General features: G+C 38.9%; 1 protein-coding gene across 1 annotated transcript in view; it reads right to left on the reverse strand.

The window, feature by feature from the left end:
- Plxdc2 (plexin domain containing 2) overlaps positions 1-16,105 on the reverse strand; it is a 412,732-nt gene that overhangs the window by 20,122 nt on the left and 376,505 nt on the right. The gene's annotated exons all lie outside the window — the stretch shown is intronic.

Below are 16,105 nucleotides of genomic sequence, written 5' to 3' on the forward strand. Positions count from 1 at the left end.
AGTAAAATGCCTTTGATTGTCTCTCATATGGTAACAAAAACCACCATTAATATCATTATTGGTAATAAATTCCTTCATAGTTATTATTCCCTTGATTCTTACATTTTTTAAATCTCTGAAATTAAAATTTAAAACTCTAGTTTTTGTACACTGAAAGTAATGTAACTGAAGTGTGAATATGTTGAAAATCCACATATTTAAGGAAGCATTTTTGTTTCTATGCTTAAAAAGTTTCACATGTGGACTTGATGAAAAATTAATTTAATAAAGGAATACACTGACTAGAATATGGAACCATAATTCTTTTTGAAATCAACATTTCTATTTTGTATTTGCATAACTAGGTTTATGTATTTATTTAGTAAAGAAGGATTGCTAAAGCTACAGGAAGAAATTACTCAAGAGTTGGTATGCTAAAGACAGTACCTTTTTTCTCCTGACATCCAGAAGAAAGTATTTGAATATCAAAAACAAACCATATACTGTAAAATGCTACTGTTCAGGTTTGCAAAGACTCAATGAAACTGGAATTTTTCATTGACTTACTTATGGCAATCTTATTTGTGAAGACATTCGCTGTAGATCTACTGCCCAACCCTGTGTGTGTATGTGGGTGGGGGAGGGTCTGCCTGAACATGTGGGCACATGAGCATGCACATCTGTATGCCCGTGTTATATATGTATAACATGTATATGTATATATGCACATCTGTATGCCCTTGTTATATATGTATTGAGTTTTATGGTCCTAACTACTATTTAAAAAACAGCTAGGAAATAGTGATTAAGAAAGAATTTAGGAGGCTGGAGAGATGGCTCAGTGGTTAAAAGCACTGGCTACTCTTCCAGAGGACTCTGATTTGATTGCCAGCACCTACTTGGCAGCCTACAACTGTCTGTAGCTCCAGTTCCAGGGCATCTGACACCCTCACACAGACATGCGTACAGGCAAAACACCAATATGCATAAAATAAATCTTTTACAAAAAGAAGGAATTTAGTAGGAAACTCAATGAAATATATTTTATTCATTATTTTTAATAATTCTTCCCAAAGAAGTAAAATAAGTAATTCATTAAATTATAAACCCTGTTTTAGTTTCAGGAATCTAAGCAAAAATATACCAGCCATCAAAGTAAAGGAACGATGACAGCTATTAAATGAATCTCACTTTAATGACTACATGTAATAAGTAATCACTATGAACTCTATGTGTTGTCTCAAAGTACATGATAAAATTCTAGCTTGACAGAACAAAAAGTTAAGACAGAAGAGCTACAGAATCCGAACAGTGTCCCCTTTTCTGTTGTATTTTACAGTGTGTGTGTGGGAGGGTGAGAGGACAGCTGTGAGGACCAAGTTCTCTCCTTCTATTGTTTGAGATTCTGGACGAGAACTCAGGTTTTTGGAGCTTGGTGGAAAGCACCTTTACCCACTGAGCCATTTTGCTGGCCCTCTCTTTTTGAAGGAGCGCTTTGTAATCTTCTTTGCTTTTGTGTTGTTATAGCTCAGTGGTGCAGCTTCTTTAACAAGGGTGTAAGCATATCTACCACTTTGCTGTTTCACCCCACTTGCAGGCGCTCGTGAAAACTGAGTGTCATCTTTTACCCCCTCTAAGAATAGAAACAAGAAGTACTTTATTTCAGGGCATCATTTCTCCCCTTGTTTTCTTGCAATTGAACTATGAAGTACTTTAAGGACAAAATCCATTTGTAAGAAATGTGCCACGTCAATAAAGAAAGATTCGTGTTCCTCTGGAATGGTTTCTCTATTTACTATGTGGGTTTGCTAATTGTGTCTTCCCAACTCCCCAGTGTTATTCACACAGCAGCTGGAGAGTGAGGTGGCAAACTCTCCTGAACAGGCTTTCTTCCCACGCAGCAGCAGCAGCTGGACCCTTGCCTGTCTGTCTCTGGCTTTTTTCCTGGTGGCACTGTAGACTGCCAGGAAAAGTTGAGGGCCACAGCTGCCTGTTTTCCTTCAAATTCTCCATGAGTCCTTGTTATTCACAAATATTTCTAGGGGTAGGGAACCCACAGAGTATCCAGGCGCCCAAAGAACTCTTGTGTTACACAGACTGCACACCCCGCTGAGGAGTCCTGAGCCGGAGTGAGGGCTTTGCAACCAGCTGTCGCAGGGCTGAGCAAGAGGTTTTACCATCTTGTTGCTATTTCTCCACGGGATTGGACTCGGGAATTGAGCTGGAAACACACTGCTCATGCAAGTTTTGGGCACCGAGGCTTCCGTCTGTTAGTATTTATCTGTGTTTGATAGTAACTACTGATGGAGGAGTTACTTTTATTTAATAAAGAAACTGCCTTGGCCCATTTATAGGCCAGCCCTTAGGTGGGTGGAGTAAACAGACAGAATGCTGGGAGAAAGAAGCCGAGTCAGTGAGTCGCCATGATTTTCCCACTCCAGACAGACGCAGGTTAAGATCTTTCCTGGTAAGCCAGCTCGTGGTACTACACAGAATATTAAAAATGGGTTAGATCAATATGTAAGAGCTAGCCAATAAGAGGCTGGAACTAATGAGCCAGGCAGTGATCAAAAGAATACAGTTTCCATGTAATTATTTCGGGGCATAAGCTAGCCATGCGGGCGGCTGTGTGCCGGGGACACAGCCCTGCCGCTCTTATTACTACAAACTACATGACATAATCTGAGCACCGATGAATATACAATTAAAAGGAAAATATCGTTCTCTGTGTTCTTAACACTGATATTCTACAACCCCATTAATGACGATACTACAGAGTAAAATGCAAAGTCCTTATAGGTTTTAATCTACAACTCAGGGTGAACACTTGGGAAATCCCTGTGCTTTAGGTGAGGAAAGCCACAAAATCCCCCACTGGTGTGCATGCTGAGGTTTCTTTTTGCTTCACCATTCTGTGATTTTGTTCACCGAAAACACTGGGCACTTTCAGGAAAGGCAGATATTTTGGTTCTCCAGAAATGAAAAGACTTTCAGAGCACAAGGTAAATGTTTTGATTTTGTATTTTAAGTTCTTTTGTGAAATTATTTTGTAGCTTTTAAATCAAGGCAGGGTGCACAGTTTAAGAATGGCGAAGCAGCTTCTCCTGCCAGAGAAGTTTGCTATTTAGGCCAGCAGTATGCTTTTATTTATATCTTACTTGCTGTTGTTTTATTTTATCAATACATGCCAATAGTTCCATAAAAAGTCTTAAGATAATCATAATCTTACTTACTTAAAGTACTAAATGTAGATATATCTAAAATGAATTCTTCAATGTGAAATCTCTAATTTAAACCATGCACTATTTCTCTCCTCACTGCCCTATTGGCTGCATGTGGTGGGCACCTCTTGTTCACTGTTTAGTGTTGGCACACAACAGGAGCTCAAGAAGTAATAAATACATGGACTAGTAAAAGATCAAAATATCAGTTGCTTGTTAAGCTTTTTCTAATTTATTTTTTCTCCTTTATCAAAACTGGTTGTTTTCTAAAATGAGATATGTGGAAAGAGAACCAACATTTCTTTGCCAATCTTCCTTCCCCTTCCAAGATTACTTTCAAAAACCAGTATTTTCCAATAGAAATGAAGGCAAGCTATAGCGATCAATGAAATCTGTCTAGTGGACACAATCAAAAGGAAAAATCGGAGAAAACAATTGAGAGAGCAAGGTCGTGTTCTGCAGCTCAGGCTGATCTTAAACACACAATCCTGCCTTAGCCTCATTCGTGCTGGAGTGCAGCAAAATGCCTTCTGATAATTTGCAGTTATTGAAATTGTCAATGAGATACTTTAAATTCATTTTTATGTGTGCATGTGTGCATCTGTGTGTGTGTATGTGTGTGTGGGCACATTTTTTAAATGTGGGGTCATTTAAAAAAGAATTCAAGCTAGTCACACTTCAAGTGATTCAAGTAGTACTTTTGGGACTACTTCATACCCAGAAAGTTCTTCAGTCTTCAGAGGATGAATTGGTATGCTTACCTATAGGCAAAGCCAGGACCAATGCATCATGTGAGTTCCTTTCTGAACTAAAAGTGGCACTGTTTCTATAATCTTTGCCATTACCATTTTTATTTTTTTTTATATTTACCTTATCCCTTTGTTAGACTCCTTTCTCTCTGGGGATATCTGCAGCATCTTCAGTAGGTTAAGATACTCATAGGTTGCACTTTCCCATTAAAAACAAAGCTCCAGTATTTGGAACTAGAGAGATGGCTCAAGAGTTAAGAGGGTTTGATACTCTTTCAGAAAAACTGATTTCAATTCCCTGCACCTACATTAAGCAGCTCACAACTGGCTGTGATTCTAGCTAAGGAGATGTAACCCCCCTTCTAGTACATACACACCTGCACACACAAGCACATGAACACACACACACACAAGATGAATGCGCAAAAACACTCATACCCATAAAATTCCAAATCATATAATCAATTTCTTAGAGTTGTGCTATATGTCTTGAGTTTCCATCAATTTCTTCTTAATTCAAACCTACACAGTAGTCAAATGTGAAGTATTGCTTAAATATGCCAAGAAAATTCAACAGAGTGGCCAGAATGATTTTTTTTGAAGTTACTAATTATATTATTTCAGTTCAGATATTAATAGATTATTTTTCTCATGTTGGAGGCAAGACTGAGGATGCATCAAGGTGGTAGAATTCTTGCCTGGCATATGTAAGGGCCCAGATCCAATCCCCCCAATACAAGAAATCTCTATTTTGCCTAATTTTTGTTATATAATGATGTTTTCTTTGTCCAACCTTGGATTTAATTTTATGCATTATTCTTGTTAACTTTGAATTTTCTATTCTTTATTTTTAGTGAAAAATATCATACATCACAAAATTTATGCCTGGAAATATCCAGCAATCATTAAATTTAAGGAGAAACATTGGACAACTGGCTCATTCCAAAAAGGTATCAGTTTTATCAAAATTTGTGAAAAATTTTAAAATTCATTTTCATGTATTTGTCTCTGTCAGTTTGTTTGAAAACAATATACTGCATTAAAATGATGTTAAAGGTCTCCCTCCACTCTTCTTCCCTTCTTCGGACACATAACATCCCCCAGCTCAGCCAGTTTGGGCACTGGGTCCAGATAGGGAGTACAACCAAGCAGGTGGAGTTCCTTTGCTTCAATAGCCTGCCTGCAGCAAGGCAGGACCTTTGTGAGCTTCCTGGCCAGCAAGTAGACCGGATTCTGTAAACGAAGATCCATAGAGGATCATTTGGAGGAAGAGATGGGCAGGCGCCAATGCAAGGATTCCTCCAACAATCTGAGAAACAACATGAATTCACCAGAACCCAGCGAACTTACAACAGGAGGACTTGAACACCTTAATCAAGAAGAAATAGAAAAAATTGACATTATGAAAACAATAGAGGCCCTCAAACAGGAGGTGAAAAACTCCCTTAAAGAAATGGATGAGAAGAATAACAAAAAGTTTGAAGAGTTGAGTAAATCCATAAATGAGATCTTAGGAAACCAAGAAAAAGCAATCAAACAGATAATGGAAACAGTTCAAGACTTGAAAACTGAAATGGAGGCAAGGAAGAAAACACAAACCGAGGGCTGGCTGGATATGGAAAATCTAGGTAAACGAATAGAGACTACAGAAACAAGCATGACCAACAGAATACAAGAGATAGAAGAAAGAATATCAGATTCTGAAGATACCATAGAGAAAATAAATGCACTGATCAAAGAAAACAGCAAAACCAACGAATTCTCATCACAAAACATCCAGGAAATCTGGGACACAATAAAAAGACCAAATCTAAGAATAATAGGGATAGAAGAAGGAGAAGAAGTACAGCTCAACGATCCAGAAAATATATTTAATAAAATTACAGAAGAAAACTTTCCCAACCTAAAGAAAGATATTCCTATGAAGGTTCAAGAAGCATACAGAACACCGAATAGACTGGATCAAAAAAAAAATCCGCTCGCCATATAATAATCAAAACACAAAACATACAGAATAAAAAAAGAATATGAAGAGCTGCAAAGGAAAAAGGTCAAGTAAATTATAAAGGTAAACCCATCAGACTTACACCTGACTTCTCTATGGAAACCATGAAAGCCAGAAGGTCCTGGATAGAGGTACTGCAGAAACTAAGAGTCCATGGATACAAGCCCAGACTACTATACCCAGCCAAGCTTTCGTTCACTATAAATGGAGAAAACAAAATTTTCCATGATAAAAACAAATTTAAACAATATGTAGCCACAAATCCAGCCTTTCAGAAAGTAATAGAAGGAAAATCACAAACCAAGGAGTCCAACAATCCCCACAATAACTCAGACATCTAGTGACCCTTCCCCAGCACAATTCGAAGAAGAGAAACACACAATATCTATGACCAAAACAAAAAAATGACCGGAATTAATAACCACTGGTCATTAATATCACTTAATATCAATGGACTCAACTCACCTATAAAAAGACACAGGCTAAGAGATTGGATACGAAAACAGGATACAACATTCTGCTGTTTACAAGAAACACACCTCAACCACAAAGACAGATATCTACTTAGAATAAAGGGCTGGGAAAAGGTTTATCAAGCAAATGGACCTAAGAAACAAGCGGGTGTGGACATACTAATTTCTAACAAAGATGACTCAAACTAAAATCAATCAGAAGAGATGGAGAGGGATATTTTATGTGCATAACAGGAAGAATTCATAAGGATGGAGTCTCAATCTTGAATATCTATGCCCCTAATATAAAAGCACCCACTTATGTAAAAGAAACATTACTAGAACTCAAGGCAGTCATTAAACCACACACACTAATAGTAGGAGACTTCAGCACTCCTCTATCACCAATGGACAGGTCAATCAGACAGAAACGTTAACAGAGAAATAAGAGAATTAATGGAGGTAATGAGTCAAATGGACTAAACAGACATCTATAGAACATTCCACCCAAATAGGAAAGAACATATCTTCTTCTCTGCAGCTCATGGGACCTTCTCAAAAATTGACCACATACTCGGTAACAAAGCAAACTTCCACAGTTACAAAAAAATATTAGTAACCACCTGTGTCTTATCGGATCACCATGGACGAAAGTTAGAATTCAACAACAATACTACCCCCAGAACGCCTACAAACTCATGGAAACTGAACAGTCAACTACTGAACCACACCTGAGTCAAGGAGAAATTAAGAAAGAAATTAAAGTCTTCCTTGAATTCAATGAAAATAAAGACACAACATACTCAAATCTATGGGACACTATGAAAGCAGTGCTAAGAGGAAAGTTCATAGCACTAAGTGCCCACTTAAAGAAAATGGAGAAAGCACGCATTTAAGAACACATTGGAGACTTAACAGCCCACCTGAAAGCTCCAGAAAAAAAGAAGCAGACTCACATAGGAGGAGTAGAAAACTGGAAATAATCAAACTGAGGGCTGAAATCAACAAAAAAGAAACACAGAAAACTATCCAAAGAATCAATGAAACAAAAAGCTGGTTCTTGGAGAAAATCAACAAGATTGATAAACCCCTATCCAAACTAATCAAACAGAAGAGAGAGAACACTCAATAGGATCAGAAATGAGAAGGACCGCGAGGGGTGCACCCACACACTGAGACAATGGGGATGTTCAATCGGGAACTCACCAAGGCCAGGTGGGACAAAACCGGACTCGCTGAACATAGTGGACAATGAGGACTACTGAGAACTCAAGAACAATGGCAATGGGTTTTTGATCCCACTGCATGTACTGGCTTTGTGGGAGCCTAGGCAGTTTGGATGCTCACCTTACTAGACCTGGATGGAGGTGGGTGGTCCTTGGACTTCCCACAGGGCAGGGAACCCTGATTGCTCTTTGGGCTGACAAGGGAGGGGGACTTGATCGGGGGAGGGAAATGGGAGGTGGTGATGGGGAAGAGGCAGAAATCTTTAAGAAATAAATAAATAAATGAAATGAAAAGGGGGACATAACCACAGACACAGAGGAAATTCAGAGAATCATTAGATCTTACTACAAAAGCCTGTATGCCACAAAATTGGAAAATGTAAAAGAAATGGACATTTTTTTTAGATAAGTACCATATACCAAAGTTAAACCAGGACCTGGTGAATGATCTAAATAGACCTGTTAGTCGCAAAGAATTAGAAGCTGTTATCAAAAACCTCCCTACCAAAAAAACCCAGGACCAGATGGTTTCAATGCAGAATTCTACCAGAACTTCCAAGAAGGGCTAAAACCTATACTCCTTAATGTATTTCACACTATAGAAACAGAAGAGTCATTGCCAAATTCCTTTTATGAAGCTACAGTTACCCTGTTACCAAAACCACACAAAGACCCAACCAAGAAAGAGAATTACAGGCCAATCTCACTCATGAACATCAACGCAAAAATTCTCAATAACATACTGGCAAACTGAATTCAAGAACACATTAAAAAAATTATCCATTATCATCAAGTAAGCTTCATCCCAGAGATGCTGGGCTGGTTCAATGTATGAAAATCTATCAATGTAATCCATCATATAAATAAACTGAAAGAAAAAATCCATATGATCATTTCATTAGATGCTGAAAAAGCATTTGACAAAATTCAACATCCCTTTATAATAAAGGTCTTAGAGATATTAGGGATACAAGGGTCATACCTAAATATAATAAAAGCTATTTACAGCAAGCCGACAGCTAACATCAAATTAAATGGAGAGAAACTCAAAGCCATCCCACAAAAATCAGGAACACGACAAGGCTGTTCACTTTCACCATACCTCTTCAATATAGTGCTTGAAGTTCTAGAAATAGCAATAAAACAACATAAGGGGATCAAGGGGAACCAAATTGGAAAGGAAGAAGTTAAACTTTTGTTATTTGCAGATGATATGATAATGTACTTAAGTGACCCCAAAAACTCCACCAAAGAACTCCTACAGCTGATAAACACCTTTAGTAATGTGGCAAGATACAAGATCAACTCCAAAAAAATCTGTTGCCCTACTATATACAAAGGATAAGGAAGCAGAGAGGGAAATCAGAGAAGCATCACCTTTCATGATAGCCACAAATAGCATAAAATATCTTGGGGTAACTCTAACCAAGGAAGTGAAAGATCTATTTGACAAGAACTTTAAGTCTTTGAAGTAAGAAATTGAAGAGGATACCAGAAAATGGAAGGATCTCCCTTGCTCATGGATTGGGAGGGTCAACATAGTAAAAATGGCAATTCTACCAAAGGCAATCTAGAGATTCAATGCAATCCCCATCAAGGTCCCATCAAAATTCTTCACAGATCTTGAGAGGACAATAATCAACTTTATATGGAAAAACAAAAAACCCAGGATAGCCAAAACAATCTTATACAATAAAGGAACTTCTGGAGGCATTACCATTCCTGACTTCAAACTCTATTACAGAGCCACAGTATTGAAAACAGATTGGTATTGGCATAAAAACAGAGAAGTCAACCAATGGAATCGAATAGAAGACCCGGAAACCTACAATCCTATGAACACCTGATTTTTGATAAAGGAGCTAAACGTATACAATGGAAGAAGGAAAGCATCTTCAACAAATGGTGCTGGCATAACTGGATGTCAACCTGTAGAAGAATGAAAATAGATCCATATCTATCACCATGCACAAAACTCAAGTCCAAATGGATTAAAGATTTCAACATCAGTCTGAACACACTGAACCTGATAGAAGAGAAAGTGGGAAGTACTCTACAACATATGGTCATAAGAGATTACTTCCTATGTATAACCCCAGGGGCATAGACATTAAGGGCAACATTGAATAAATGGGACCTCCTGAAACTGAGAAGCTTCTGTAAAACAAAGGACACTGTCACTAAGATAAAAAGGCAACCTACTGACTGGGAGAAGATCTTCACCAACCTCGCAACAGACAAAGGTCTGATATACAAAATATATAAAGAGCTCAAAAAACTGGACTCTAAAATGCTAATTAACCCAATTGAAAAATGGGGCACTGATCTGAACAGAGAATTCTCAACAGAAAAAGTTCAAATGGCCAAAAGACACTTAAGGTCATGCTCAACCTCCTTAGCGATTAGGGAAATGCAAATCAAAACAACTTTGAGATATCATCTTACACCTGTCAGAATGACTAAAATCAAAAACACCAATGATAGCCTTTGCTGGAGAGGTTGTGGAGTAAGGGGTACACTCATCCATTGCTGGTGGGAATGCAAACTTGTCCAACCACTTTGGAAATCAGTGTGGTGGATTCTCAGGAAATTCGGGATCAACCTACCCCAGGACCCAGCAATACCACTCTTGGGAATATACCCAAGAGATGCTCTATCATATCACAAAAGCATTTGTTCAACTATGTTCATAGCAGCATTATTTGTAACAGCCAGATCCTGGAAACAATCTAGATGTCCTTCAATGGAAGAATGGATGATGAAAGTGTGGAATATATACATATTAGAGTACTACTCAGTGGTAAAAAAAAATGACATCTTGAATTTTGCATGCAAATGGATGGAAATAGAAAACACTATCCTGAGTGAGGTATCCCAGACCCAAAAAGAGGAACATGGGATGTACTCACTCATAATTGGTTTCTAGCCATAAATAAAGGACATTGAGCCTTTAATTTGTGATCCTAGAGAAGCTAAATAAGAAGGTGAACCCAAAGAAAAACATATAGTTATCTTCCTGGATATGGGAAGTAGACAAGATTGCTGGGCAAAAATTGAGAACTTGGGGGTGGGGTGGGATGGGGGTAGGAGGAAATAGGGGGAGAAAACTGAGAAGAGGACGATGGGGAGAGCTTGGAGGAATGGGATTGTTGGGATAAATGAAGAGTGGATATGGGGGCAGGGAAGTATATATCTTAATTAAGGGAGCCATTTTAGGGTTGTCAAGAGACTTGACCCTAGAGGGGTTCCCAGGTGTCCAGGGAGAGGTCCCTAGCTAGTTCCTTGGGCAGCTGAGGAGAGGGAACATGAAATGGCGCTACCCTATAGCCATACTGATGAATATCTTGCATATCACCATAGAACCTTCATCTGGCAATGGATGGAGATAGAGACAGAGACCCACATTGGAGCAGCGGACTGAGCTCCCAAGGTCCAAATGAGGAGCAGAAAGAGGGAGAGCATGAACAAGGAAGTCAGGACCATGAGGGGTGCACCCACCTACTGAGACAGTGGGGCTGATCTTTTGGGAGCTCTCCAAGGCCAGTTGAACTGAGTCCGAAAAAGCATGGGATAAAACCGGACTCTCTGAACATGGCGGACAATGAGGGCTGATGAGAAGCCATGGACAATGGCACTGGGTTTTGATCGTACTGCATGTACTGGCTTTGTGGGAGCCTAGTCTGTTTGGATGCTCACCTTCCTAGACCTGGATGGAGGGGGGAGGACCTTGGACTGCCACAGGGAAGGCAACCCTGACTGCTCTTTGGACTGGAGAGGGAGTGTGAGAGGAGTGGGGGGAGGGGGAGAAAAGTGGAGGGAGGGATAATGAAGGCGGGGAGGAGGCGGAAATTTTTTTCAATAAAAATAAAAAATAATAATAAATAAAAATAAATAAAAAATGATGTTAAAGCACATGTAGATATGACAGATTTTGATCAAAATCAAAATATTTTAGAAAATAACAGTAAAGCCAGACAGATAGATACTCAAAGTATAAGCTAACCAGTATAAAACTCAAAGAAAATGCTCAGTCTCAAATCTGCAGAGGGTGAGGGAGGATTGTAGGTGAGACGTTAATGAGAAAGCGTCTATGCTCCAGGCTGAATAGAAGGATGGGGTTCCTGTGTGTGAAGACAAAGATGTAAGCCCATGGATTTGCTTGTCTGACCACAGTTTATGGAATGACGGCTTGCTTTATCACCTCATTTCCTTCCTACAAACAAGAAGTTTAAAAACTAATTCCAAGTAAACATCATGTAATGATGTATGTTTGTGCCCACAGATTGTATAAAGGCTGGTACATATTTTCTGCAAAAATAAAACACATAGATAACAGGCTAAGCCCTTGTTATCATTACTCAAATTGGAAAAATAACAAAAACAAAAACCACATAAATAGACACACATTTGGGCAATGGTTTTGACATGATTAATTAATTCTTTAAACTGTTGAATTCTTTTTGATTACTCTACTTTGAGGAATCTCTTGTATGGACATAGTGTATGTCTTAACATACGCATCAACTATACTTTTACTTACAGCCAATAAAGAAAAACTGTTAGCAGAGAGGGGCAGTAAGCAGTGTCGCCCAGTCGTTAAAGGTTTGACTTCTGAAGTTGGAGCATCTGCACTCAAATTCTCACTCTCTCACAGAGTGAATGAGAGATGCTAAGTAAATTATTTAAGGTTCGTGCCTTAGTTTCCTTATGAATATCACCCTAGACTACAGTCCTTCATTAGGACTAATCGAGGGAATGGGGGAGCAATCTATTCCCTCATCATGTATGCTCATGAAAGGGCGAATTACAAAAGAAAGGAATGATAAGAGTGGGTGTGGGGAGAGGAGTTCTAAAGATTAGTTGTGTGAGTTTTGACTCATGCACCCAGTCACTACATTTAGTCTGTGATACAGGAAGTAAACTATTTACTGAAATTGAGGTTTCATTATACAATAAACATTAACAATATACATTAAGTGATACTTTGGACATCATTGAACTTTGAATAAATTATTAAAAATAAATCTATTTTACTATAATCAGTGACAACAATTTGTCACAGTTTAATTGATAATGTGAAACTTATTTAATGAAATCTCTGGTTGACAGACTAATGGTCCCTAAAAACTATCGATCCAGTTCCGTGTTGTAAACTGGAAATCCCATCAGAGTTACCTTCTTTGTATGGCCCAAGGGACACTGCACATCATGGGATGGAAAGGTTGTTCTAGTCAAGTGGGTCAAATGGAATCACCAAGGGCTTTAAAGGAGGCAACAAGGTCAGAATTAGCTGTGATGGTTGAAACAGACCATGGAATGATAGAAAGAGAGGCCAGGAGCCAAGGAAAACAGACAGACTCTAGAAGTTAAAAGTAGCCGACAGAAGATTATCCCTGGAGAATTAGGATGACGCAACTCTGACAGTTCCTTGATGTGGTGAGGCTAACTTTGAAGTTCTGACCTTCTGCTCTGTGAGATAATTTCTGTACTGCTTTAGGCCACTACGTTTATGGTCATGAGTTTCAGTATCTACAGTATCTACATGTTAGTACATGATATCTTAAATCATGAAATGAAGCTATTTTGATTTTTTTTTATTTCTAGGTCTGTATTAGCTTCTTCTGCTTTCTGTGTCTTTTTGGTGCATAACTCAATCCATATATAGATAGCTACTGAGTAGCTTTTAAAAGGAATAGTTGATAGCTCTCCAAAGAGGCAATAATAAAATAGAAAGATGGCATTAAGCCTGAGTATCAATTTACATTGCAGTAAAGTAACAATGTCATTAAGTGGTTAAATATTAAGTTATATAACGAAGACTTCCAAAAAGATTAAAATATTATAGACATTATTTCTGTATCCTGCTATTATAAATGGTTTTCTTTTTTTGTCTTCCCACTGTCCTAATTTTCTGCAAGTATTATCACTTTAAAGATGGCAAAGGCCATCAACATTTTTTTTATAAAGAGACAGCATTTTAAAATAAAACATGAAATGTAATATAAGCAGCATCACTATATTCAATCACAGATGCAAAAATAACAATCTAATGAATAATTAAACATTTTCAGAATCACAGGTCTGTATGTTCCATGTTGTGTGGTCATCACGGGTGGCTTGTTTTAAAAAGCACTGGTTAGCTTTAATAATGATACTGCTACAAACATTCACTGAACAGTTACTGGGAACTGCATGACCAGAACAGCAGGTGATTTGGAGAAAATGGGTTTTAGCAGCTTCTGGCAATCAGTTCAACAAAAAAGCCAGCAGACTGATTTGTCTTCCATTTTATATGGAAAAATGAGTTATTCCTGAAACTATGGCTATTTGTTGTTGGAAAAGTCATTCCAGCTTCTTAAGCCTCATTCTTTCTCTGTTAGATATGAGGGTATAGGATTAAGTTGACCATAATATTCCCCATAGCCGGAGAGAAAAGTAAGAAGGGGAGGATAGGGAGAACTTGGGGGAATGGGATGGCTGGGATAATGGAAGGATGGATATGGGAGCAGGGAAGTATATATCTTAATTAAGGGAGCCATTTTAGGGTTGGCAAGAGCCTTGACTCTAGAGGGGTTCCCAAGGGTTCAGAGAGATGTACTCAACTAGGTCCTTGGGCAGCTGAGGAGAGAGAGCCTGAAATGGCCCGATCCTATAGCCATAATAATGAATATCTTGCATATCACCATAGAACCTTCATCTGGTGATGGATGGAGATAGAGACAGAGACCCACATTGGAGCAATGGACTGAGCTCTCAAGGTCCAAATGAGAAACAGAAGGAGGGAGAACATGAGCAAGGAAGTCAAGACCGCGAGGGGGGCACCCACCCACTGAGACGGTGGGGCTGATCTATTAGGAGATCACCAAGGCCAGCTGGACTGGGACTGAAAATGCATGGGATTAAACTGGACTCACTGAATATGGTGGACAATGAGGGCTGCTGAGAAGTCAAGGACAATGGCACTGGGTTTTGATCCTACTGCATGTACTGGCTTTGTGGGAGCCCAGCTGGTTTGGATGCTCACCTTCCTAGACCTGGATGGAGCGGGGAGGACCTTGGACTGCCCACAGGGCAGAGAACCCTGACAGCTCTTTGGACTGGAGAGGGAAGGGGAGGGGAGTGGGTGTGGGGAGTGGGGGGAGGGGGAGGGAAAAGGGAGACGGGGAGGAGGTGGAAATTTTTAATTAAAAAAAATTTAATAAAAAAATATTCCCCATAGCCCTATTAGTTTATAAATGTGTGACTATAGAACACTGCATACACAATTAGGATTATAGTCTCAGGATATTAACCAAGGAGACTAATTTAAATAGACAAATTTAAAAAAAAAATCTTCTCTTGGGTTTTAGTGTCTCATTTTGCCATCATACAGGTGCGGTCGTGGCCATGAGTGAGCTTCAACCACATCCATTGCAGTGACACTGTGAAACATGCTGCTAACGCCCTCAGCATCAGTTGCTTCACGGCATCTGCTTTTTTACAACATCAGAAACTAAACTGCAGTGTACAAAGATCCAAACACGTGTTGGCTTCAGGCTGTGGTGGCCTGATGCCGGGCTGGTCATCTGAGACTTGCAGCTTATCACTTGTCAGCTCTTTAAGGAATGTATTCAGAACCTCGGGTAAGAGGCCCACATTCTTCTAGGAAAATCAGACATACTAAAGCAACTTAACAGCTTTCCAAGTAAACAAAAGGCCTGATGCATGCCCAATAACTATGGGGTGAAATGAGGATACCATGTCTGGAGTCCACCTTAAATGAAATTTCACTCTAACTTTGAAATGTCCATGGATATTTACTACACATTTTTTTTATTTTTTTTATTTTAGGAAATATTGATAACATGCCTGTTCTTTGAAAAAGACTTCAGTTACTTAACTTAGATTTTAAGGAATTTATGAGTCTTGTAGGGTATAATAATCACACACAGATTGAGTGCTAATACAAACCAGAAAGATAAATGTCAAAGAAAGACAGGAGTGAGAGAAGAATCAAGTCCACATGTTCTGTCACAGAGATGCATGAAGAAACATTACATGGTGCATGTCACTGAGGGCTGCTGGACACCCAAAGATAAGAACCAAGGTGGAAGGAGATAGATATGTTGATGGAAGAAACAGAATGAATGTTTTTTTTTGGGGGGGGATAGGGTTTGGGACATTTAGGGTGTATCTGGAGAAGATAAGAATAAAATATGGTAATTCCCACTCCGGGCTGGAGAGCCATAGCAGAGAGATGGACACAATGGGTAAAATATGGATCTCAAATGCTTTGAATAGCCACATAAGGAGACCACACTTTATTCTATAGATAAAAGAGAGCCATTTGGGACTTTGACACAATTATCTAATTGATCTACACTCAGCCATCCCTATTATAGGCGCCAATGGTAATTCTCATCCTGTTATTGTAAAAGCATTATAATTTCTCACTCGACAAGAGAATTAGATTCCAGACTGTTTTCCCACATAT

Source organism: Chionomys nivalis, chromosome 13, assembly GCF_950005125.1.
Source record: "Chionomys nivalis chromosome 13, mChiNiv1.1, whole genome shotgun sequence".
NCBI lineage: Eukaryota > Metazoa > Chordata > Mammalia > Rodentia > Cricetidae > Chionomys > Chionomys nivalis.